The sequence below is a fragment of the Myotis davidii genome, unplaced genomic scaffold (assembly GCF_000327345.1).
Source record: "Myotis davidii unplaced genomic scaffold, ASM32734v1 scaffold1688, whole genome shotgun sequence".
Classification (NCBI taxonomy): domain Eukaryota; kingdom Metazoa; phylum Chordata; class Mammalia; order Chiroptera; family Vespertilionidae; genus Myotis; species Myotis davidii.
The window spans coordinates 226,881-236,786 of record NW_006299238.1 but is presented as its reverse complement, the minus strand read 5'-3'; the positions used below and the strand labels follow the sequence as shown (position 1 = coordinate 236,786).

General features: G+C 43.0%; 1 long non-coding RNA gene across 1 annotated transcript in view; it reads right to left on the bottom strand.

Moving 5' to 3' along the window:
* LOC107184805 overlaps positions 1-6,684 on the bottom strand; it is an 8,718-nt gene extending 2,034 nt beyond the window's left edge. Inside the window, exon 1 of the long non-coding RNA XR_001515718.1 lies at positions 6,621-6,684. This is a non-coding gene — a long non-coding RNA (uncharacterized LOC107184805). The remainder of the gene's footprint in view (positions 1-6,620) is intronic.
* Between the last annotated feature and the right edge of the window lie 3,222 nt (positions 6,685-9,906).

Sequence of the window (9,906 nt, the reverse complement as noted above, 5' to 3'; positions counted from 1 at the left end):
CTAATTATAAGATAAATACATCCTGAGGATGTAATGTACAGCATGGTGATTATAGTTGACAATGTTGTATGGTATATTTGAAAGTTGCTAAGAAAGTAGATCCTAAAAGTTCTCATCACAAGGGAAAACAATTTTATTGGTAACTATATGAGGTAACGGTTCTTAACTAAACGTATCGTGGTAATCATTTCACAATATGTATGTAAGTCAAGTCATTATGCTGTACACCTTAAACTTAAACAATGTTGTTTGTTAATTATAGGCCAATAAAACTGGAAGAAAAAATAAAAATGAAGACATCTTATTAGAAAAAGAATTCGTAGCATATTTCCTTAGGGTCTGTATAATTTATCCTTTTCCATTTGATTCATATGCTTCTGCATTTGAATTTGTTTGAATTTTCCCCCAGAGTAGTTTTAGATCTGGTGAAGCAGGTAGGCAATTTTGGGTGAGAATTCACAAACCTTTATAAATAATTCAGCGCCTTTTCCAGACTTCCTGTCCTGTGTTAAAATTAGCCTGCATTGTAAAGTATTCTTGTCGTGGTGGGATTTGCTAAAAGGCCTCCATGAATGGCATTTCTACTCTGTTTCTTCATGCTTCTTCTGAAATTTCAAGGCCAAGAAAATGTATTGTTTGTTAAGATTCAGCTCAAAGTCCCTTCTTAGGAAATGGAGGAGTTTCTCCATTGGTTCTCTCCATCATTTCTTGTGCTTTGTGTAGAAGCCCTGGGCTCCAAGCGAGGGTCATGGCAGGTGGCTCACACCAGTGCATCTGGAAATCTGAAATCCTTCCTGAAGGTGGGAGCCTTCTCCACTCCCATCTTGCCCGTTTTCCACCACTTGCCACTCAGATAGAAAGGTCATTCTGGATGCTTCTCCAAACTCTCTCCCTACCTTCTTCATCCATCCTCTCCTACAGAATAATTCCCCTTTGACTCAACTCATTGGAGATTAAACTCGTTAAGCTAAGAGGAAGGGAAGAAGATGGGGGTCTATCATAAAAGGTAGGGAAGGTGGTGGCAGAGTCAGGTTTGGGTTCATCCTGAAAGCCCTGGAGTCTCAAATGGACACATCACATCAAACAGAATCTCATGACTAGTAAGCTTAGAACACTTATCCTCTCCCTTTTCTTGAACTACTCTACTTCTATTGATGTAGCCAAAAGGGGGTTCTTTGTGATAACAACTGATTGTTCACAGAAGACATTCTCTCAAGTGTGTTTTATATGAGCTTCAATGAAGCAGTTGTTGACAAAAATCTCTCCCATTCCGTGTTCTCATTATACATGCGTACATATATTCCGTTGTAATATATTTTATTTATTATAACATACTTATTATATATTTAAATAATTTATATATTATTTTAAATTATATTCTATAAAATACATAGTATTTATATATTATATACTTTTTTCTATGTCGTATATAAGATAACATATTCTATCATATAATATCCTATTATATATTCTATATAATTTGTATGAGGAGTGTAAGTATCAGTAATATATATTCTGTGTGCTTCTATTATTACATTTTTAATCTAAACGTAAGACTTCATATTTTTTACAATTCAGTGATACGTTATGAGAGTCCTTGCTTTTCCAAAGCATAAAGCACTCTTTGGAGCCTCTGTTTATACTTTTTTTTGGCTAATATTCTAAACTAACAATTTAAATTGTCAAGTTCTCCAGTTCTGAAGTAAAATAGGGCAACTTTCTAGCTGTGTGGCTTTGGAAAAGTTACTTGACCTCTCTGCCTCTGCTTCCTATCACATTTATTTGTTGAAAGGATTATGTAAGATAAACCATGAAAAGCCCCAAGGATGGTGCCTGACAAATCCTAAGCTCTTCATAAGAGTTAATTACAAATATTATTGCTTGGTCATTGTGTACTTTCTCCACACCTGCCTGACACATTGCAGCAGAGAGAGGCTTACCTCACAAGTCTGGATTGTAGATTTTAGGGCACATTGACTCAAATCCCAACTAATCTTGTTTTGGACTTTAGCTTTGGAGTCAGTCCAGCTACGGCCTCTCTTGTTTGTCAAAGGTCTCGTGTAAGCAGATCACTAGCATTGAAACCTCTTCCTTTTTCTTCAGCAGAGGTATGAAGCCAATAGAGCAGAGGAAAGGAAACCATCCTTATACTTCCTAAAAGAAACTCAGGAAATTATTTGAGTACGAATGGTTCTTTCTCCTGTTGTCACTCTGATGGCGGCCTCACCAAGACTTTGACCCTGAGCCTGATTCATAGCACTTATTCTGATCAAAGAGAGGGAGAGGGAAGAAAGAGGCAGGGCTGTATAACAGGTTCCCCAAACAACAACATGTCATCTCTTGTCCCTCACATTTTTATAGCACTTTGTATTTTCAAGTTACATTTGTAATACAGCTAAGTGAGACTGGGACACTTAAAAACCAAAACAAAAATGCAAATATATATACACACACACACATATATATATGTATATATATATATATATATATTTATTGCATATATATATATTTATGCATGCCTAAGCAACTGAATATATATATATATATATATGCATGCCTAAGCAACTGAACAATTGAATGACCAGTTGATCGGTTGCTATGATGCACACTGACCACCGGTGGGCAGACACTCAATGCAGGAGCTGCCCCCTGGTGGTTAGTGTGCTCCCACAGCCTGAGGCTGGCCAACCTCCTGTGGTCCCTCCCCTCGGCCAGCCTGCCCCCCATCGGCCTCAATCACCAGCTAGGCCAAGGGAGCCAACCTCCTGTGGTCCCTCTCCTCAGCCAGCCTGCCCCCCATCGGCCTTAATCACCAGCTAGGCCAAGGGACCCCACCTGTGCACAAATTCGTGCACCAGGCCTCTAGTATTTCTATAAAGAGAGTGGGAAGGGGGTTGTTATTTGTGTAAAAAACCATAGAGTAAAAGACACTGGAGGCATTCAAACTGCAAGTTGTGTTTTCTTTACTTGGAGAATGAATGAATGAATGAATGAAGACATCTTACTGCTACTAACCCAGTCATATCCCTAAACCCAATCATGATCAGCAGAGGTTGTTTTAAATACTTTTCTTCACTTAAAAACAATCATTAATAATTTATCAGTGATTGTTCCCTTTGTTTTATTTGTATTTTTTTTAATAGCTGAGGGGAAATTTAGGATGCTGAACTCAAAGTAAATATTTTGTTCATCTGTCTATCCATCCATTATCTCTCTTCATTTATTTATTCACTCAATGATTATTAAATTTCAACTACATGTCAGACACTCTTCTATGCCTCTAATGTTTGAATATAATAACAAATGAAAATAAAGAGAGCTAATATTAATTGATCCATAACTATGTGCCAGGAATCGTTTTAGCTATTTTATATACACTATGGTGTTTTAATCTCTGAAACAGCTTTATGATACACTTTGTGATTCATTTTAGAGACCAGGAAACAGACTCAGAGGGATTAAATTACTTTCATAAGATTGTACATTAGCAAGTGCTACATCTGTGCTTCCAACCCATTAGTCTGGCTCTAGAACCAGACATAGCACTAGAGTGAGGTGAGAGAGGCACCTAGGGTATAAAATTTAAAAAGACACTTGCTCTCAGGGTGGTATAAACGCTGACCCTGCACTTGCATGGCGGTGAAAGTGAGTGTCTCCTTAAATGATGTGCCCTAGGTGCCTGTCTCCCCTTACCCTGCCTTGTCTGGGTCCAGCACCCATGTTTGTAAACTCTGCCCTCTGCAGGTTAACATTCTCTACAAAATTATACCATGAAACAGAAAGGTCACACCCTGACCTGAGCTGGCATTACTCATACAAACTGTGTAGTTAAGGGTTGGAGATAAGGTAGAAATAAATAAAGTCATAACATAATCTCCACATATTATAATTAGAGAGCTATTTATGAAAGGCCTGGTATACTTGGCAAAGAACCATCAAGTCATTTGATAGCCCCAGAGCTGGAACGGGATCACTTGGTCAAACTCCTGTACTTTAAAGAAACTGAGGCCTAAAAGGATAAAATAATTCCCACAAAGTGGCAGATCCAGAATCAGCAGAAATAAAACTAGATCACTAATTTCCTAATTCCTAGTTGCAGGAAGTATCTTTCTTTGTGTGTTAGGGTTGAGTGGGAGAAGAAGAGCCACTCGGAGAAATACATATGCATTTCTTACAGGCCTTTGATTTTATGCAATCGGGGAGCTGGCCAAGCAGTGTCTGTGAGACTGTTGTCTCCCTGTCTGATCTCGAGCTTAAAGTCCATAAGCAGGCCGTGGAGAAGGGGAGATGGAGGTGATGCGGGAGAACAAAGATGGCAGGACCACAGCACGTGCTGTGCGCATCCCCACAACAGTGGACTGGAATGCAGGTCAGCTCTCACTGCCTCCAACTCGGATAATGTGGGCTCCGCAGGAAAAGCTGGTGCCCTTCACCACGGAGCTAAACACACAGCGGCCCAGGATTCAGAGACACTGAAGGAGGGTCCAGGGGAGGTGCAGCAGCGGTGGGCCAGGCACAGTGAGGTACGGTAGCATTCATCTCAGGTAGAAACTGTAATTTAACTCTAACCCTGCTGTTTGGCTTAACAATAGAAAAGTTACTTTGATTTTCTGAATTATATAAATCATCCCATTCGATTGAATGCCTTATTGATTGTAATGTGAACATCCCATTGATTGTGATCTTACTGGTTTTAGAAAGCAAATTCCTCTGTACCTGGGAACCAGGACAACACAATTATCTCAAGACCTGAGGGTTCCAAATAATGTGTTTCTGTCAACTCAGTGGTCCTTGAGAACAGAAGAGGGCTGGACCTTCTGTTCTTAAAGCAAGGTGGATTGTGTCTCCCTTAGGAGAAACATCTGATGTTTTTTACACCAGCCACTCAGGGGTCATTAGAGAAAGTCTCAGTCAGCTCCAGAAAAGACTAGCAGATCAGGAGGAGGCCCGGTGGGCGGAGAGCAACTGGTATGAAAACCTTTTCTCCTGGTCCCCTTGGCTAACTACCCTCCTGTCGTCCCTAGCAGGCCCGACAATCCTCCTGTTGCTAGATCTCCTTTTTGGCCCCCGCATTGCCAAATGCCTCCTCGATTTCATACAAAGTTGAGTACACACCCAATACTCCAGAATCTTAGAGGAAGATGCTGAATCAAGGATTTGATTCCCGTAAAAGACCAGTAGGGAATGTAATGAACGCCCCAGGGCTCAGGAACAATAGAAGGTTACAGTTAAATTAGGTCATCGCAGTCTCTGGCTCTGATGGAAAGACCACAGCTCCCTCTTAACATTTTTTTTTTACAAGCAGGTCATGGTTTAGCCAGGGGTGAAGAGCCTAACCTTTCTAAGGTATGAGCCTGTGACCTTTTGGGGGTATGATCTGTAAGCTGTGACCTTTCAAAGGTATGAGTCTGTGACCTGTGTTGAGAAATGGAGTGACAAACTTTGTGTGTGTTTAGCCAACCGTTTTGTGGTTTTTGTGAATAAAAGCTTACTTCTATATCTGGTCGGGGCTGCAGTTCGATCCTTGCTACTGCGGGGTGCTGTAACTGCAGTCGCTGGCCAGCTAATAAAGGCTCCTAAATTCTACCCTTTGGCTCTGGTGGTTGTCTCTTACGGATTGCCCCATAACAACACCCACGGGTTGAGCCAGGAGATAAGCAACAGTAAGCCATGAGCTGCAAAAACACCCATCCTGCCATTCCAAGCACAAAAAGCAAAATGAGTGCTTCTTTTTCCCACTCTCCAAGCCACACGCAAAAATGTCCCCTGACTGGAATCGAACAAAGGAGAAAATTCTGGGAGACACAGTTCCGCCTAGCCACGTGGACACAGTACAAAGCTCCCACAGTTTACCACTCAATGCTGTTGTTGCCTAACTGAGTCTCTGCTATGTGAGCCCCAGGGCTGGGCCACCCGCACATTGAAAGCCCTTTGAGCTGAAGAAGGTGGTGAAGAATAAAATGCATTCTTGATTTCCGGGAGGATGGCAGAAGTCATAGCACCAGAAGCCTCTTCTAAAAATAACAGCAGCCGAAACCGGTTTGGCTCAGTGGATAGAGTGTCAGCCTGCAGACTGAAAGGTCCCAGGTTCGATTCCGGTCAAGGGCATGTACCTGGGTTGCGGGCACATCCCCAGTGGGAGATGTGCAGGAGGCAGCTGATCGATGTTTCTCTCTCATCGATGTTTCTAACTCTCTATCTCTCTTCCTTCCTCTCTGTAAAAAATCAATAAAATATATTTAAAAAAATAAAAATAACAGCAGCACCAGCGAACCAAGTCATTCTGCATCTATGTGTGCTCTGAGGGGAAGGGAACTCTAACATCGTCTATCCCCAGGGAAGGCACCTCCCTCCCATCAGACATGGAAAGGCCCGTGCCTATAGAAGCCCTAGAACCCATCCTCCTTCCTTTAGTATCTTCTCCTGGTCGAAGGCATGCTATGGAAAAGCTCGGTGTGTCCCCTCCTTCTCCCATCTCCCACTCCCCACACTCACTTTCTGCTTCAGAAAACAGAACAATGGCCCATACAAAATTCCTTTCTCAAAAATCATTGGGTGTCACACATGAAAAGAATCTATGTGGGTCCAGTTACCTGGATGCAGGACTCATGAATGCTCACCTTCCTTGGGGCTCATCCAAGCAGTGTGGGAGGAGATTTAACTTATCGGCTTAGAATGCTACTTCCCCAGAATGGGAGAAGCCGGATGGGGTGGAGGTGGGGGGCAGGGGGAGGGGAGGAGCTCCAATACTTACTTACATGGTGCATGTCTGCCAATTTACTCAAAATCACGTGCTCATTAAAGCCACGGACGGCGTGTTTCCTGCTGTGTTGCAAAGATAAGGCAGGAGCAGTTCTGGATCCCTTTTGTCAGAGGACACCCAGCCCCCACACTCCATCCTTCTCCTTCCTATGCTAAGGAACAGGACGTTCTTACACTGAATCCTGAACATGTGTCAGTTTGTATTTCTCAAAAAGAGAGAAAAAAACTCAATGAAAATAAATATGAAAAAAACTTCTCTCCCAAAGAAGAATTTGGATGCCAGATGTTTAGTTTAATTAAAAAAGAAAATTCAATTCCTTCAACACTTAATTGCTAAAGGAATCCTAGTGTTCTGAAACTGTGGGCGATTTTTGTTATTTTCTTTGATGTTTTCGGTATTTTCTAAAGTTTCTGTGTGTTCTTTGTCAAATAAGAAACTTAAAAGAAAAATGGCATGTTTTTTTGAAACACTGACTTTTGTGGAGGATGTAGAAGGCAGCTTCTGTGGAGGAGGAAGGTAGACTGGCCGGCAGGAACCAGCTCAGGAGGGGCAGGTGAGTAAGCCACGCTCGCCCCCTGGTGGGACAGCCTGTTAGCTCCCTTCGCTACTCTATGGTTCCCTTGCAGAAAAACCTCCTTGACAGCGGTCTTGGCAATGACCTTTTGGATATGGCAACAAAAGCACAAGCAACACAAGTAAAAATCAACGAGTGATACTACATCAAACTCAAAAGCTTCTGCACATCAAAAAAACAACAATCAACATAATGAAAAGGCAACCTGTGGAATGGGGCAAAATACTTGCAAACCATGTATCTGATAAGGGGTTAGTACCCAAAAGTGCCAGGGTCCAACCCCAGCAGGTCCAGGGGTCCCAAAGGTGTGGACGGAGTCAGCGAAGAAGGAATGACACGGAGACAGCATTCAGTTGATCAGCAGCCTTGCCAGGATCTCTAGCCACAATCTCCAGCCAAGTTCTGTGTCCATGTTCTCTTGCTAGGTTCTCCAGCCAGGTTCTTCAGGTTCTTCAGCCAGGTTCTGTAGCCATGTTCCCTCGCTGGGTTCTCCAGCCAGGTTCAGTCACCAGGTTCTAGTCAGGTTCTCTTGCCATGTTCTATCCAGGTTCTGTAGCCAGGTTCTGTCTCTAGGTTCTGTTGCCAGTTTCTGTCCAAGATCTTTTGCCATGTTCTCTCCAGTGAAGTTCTTCTGTCTCTAGGTTCTGTGTAGGTTCTGTGTCTAGGTTCTGTATCCTGTTGTCTTCTTACATCTGTATTTATACCAGTTGATTCCAATCCTATCAATCTCTATTCCAAAGGTTAGGGCGTTTCTTATCTCCATTCCAGGGAGTAAAGATAATGTAGCTTAAGCATCATTGTTCGTAGTTAAAGTGATTAACTACCCACCTGGCGCTTAGTTAAGGGGTTTTATTCCCTCCCTAACTTCAGGGGAAAATCCCTACCTGGGGAAACAACCTTTCTCAGAGAGGTGGTGACCTTGGTCAAAACGCATAGTGCCAAGAAGGTGGGCAAACATATTAAGAACAGTATGCCATATATGCCAGGTCCCTTGAAACAGTAAGGATGGACCGGCTCCCGGCACAAAAGATTTAAGAAACCCATACAACTCGATAGCACACACACACACACACACACACACACTTAAAAAATGGGCATAAAATCTGAATAGACAGTTTCTAAAGAAGACATACAGATGCCTTACATATACACCCCTGTAAACCACCTCATTCCCCCTGTCTTCTGTAAAGCTTCATTTTTATAATAAAAGTATGGGTCATCTACCAGTCATTATGGATTACAATGGCCCAAAGCAGGAAATGGGGAAATGTCCCCCCACCTGGGTGAAGGAACTGCTTGGTTGCATTTTCCTTGACTCATTCATTCATAGATGACAACCTGGATCTAATTAGCCTGGCTTTCATTTTGGGCCACACCACTTTCTATCTTTGTCCCTTTCTACATTGGATTTGGGGGCAATAAAGTTAACCTTTCAAAGCCTTACCTGTGAAAAGAGGATGTGGATGTAGTTTAGAGGATCGAATGAGACACTGTGTAAAGGACTTAGCCCAATGTCTGGTGCTCAGAAATGTTGCTAATCTGATGCGCATTTCTCAATGCTCGCCTCACTCAGGTATCATTGGTACTGGCTCAGGCTACTCATATTCTTTCTTGATTTCTTTTTTCTCCACTTGGTGTCAAGTACAACACTCAATTGCCCTCCAACTTCACTGTCTTCTCAGCTTTTCAATCTTCTGAATCTCTATATGCCTCCCCCATCAGAGATATCCAGTCTCTTTAAATACCGTCTCTAAGCTGATTATTCCCAAGTTGTATCTCTGGCCTGGAATTTGGCTTTGAACACTAGACCTATAAATCCTAGTGCTGACTTTTGCCATTTTGTGCCCAGGTTCATCCCCCCTTCCTTCCTCTGCTCTACTTGTATTATGGAGGGGTCTGACCCTGCAGGCTGCATTTCTTAGGCTCCTGTGTCAGCCAGCTACAGGCTGCATTTGACCCACAGCAGGGACTGGTGGGAGCTTGGAGGACAGGAGGAAGGAAAAACCATGGCGTTTTTTAGATCCCCTCGTTCATCCCTGGGCAGTGTCTCTGGCAGATGCTGCTGCTCAGCGCTGCAACCTGTAGTCTCTGTTGACCTTATCTTCCCCCAATGCCCGAGTCCTTCCTGCTACTGCTAATCTCCATGGGGCCTCCCTAAACCCTGTTGCATTGCTGTGTAACCATTTCCTTGCCGGGAGCCGGTCCATCCTTGCTGCTTGACACAGGTGCTGCAGGGAAGAAACATCTGCACAGCTTATGTTTCAAGGGACCTGGCATATATGACATATGTTTGCTCCCCCTCTTAAGCGCTATGTGTTTTAACCAGGACCACCTCCCCAAGAAAGGTTGTTTCCCCAGGCTAGGGGTTAACAGGACTAGGAAGAGAAGAAATCAGTAAATCCCCCTAGTGTTACAGAAATACCGTGTACTACTTACGAAGAACTTGGACTAAGACTATTGGCAATAAATTTGGGACTTGTTGGGCCCACATCCCCAGGGGTCTGCCCACCAGGGAAAGCACCAAAGCCTATACCCCTGGAAACTCACTGACACAGAGCAGTCCCAGGGA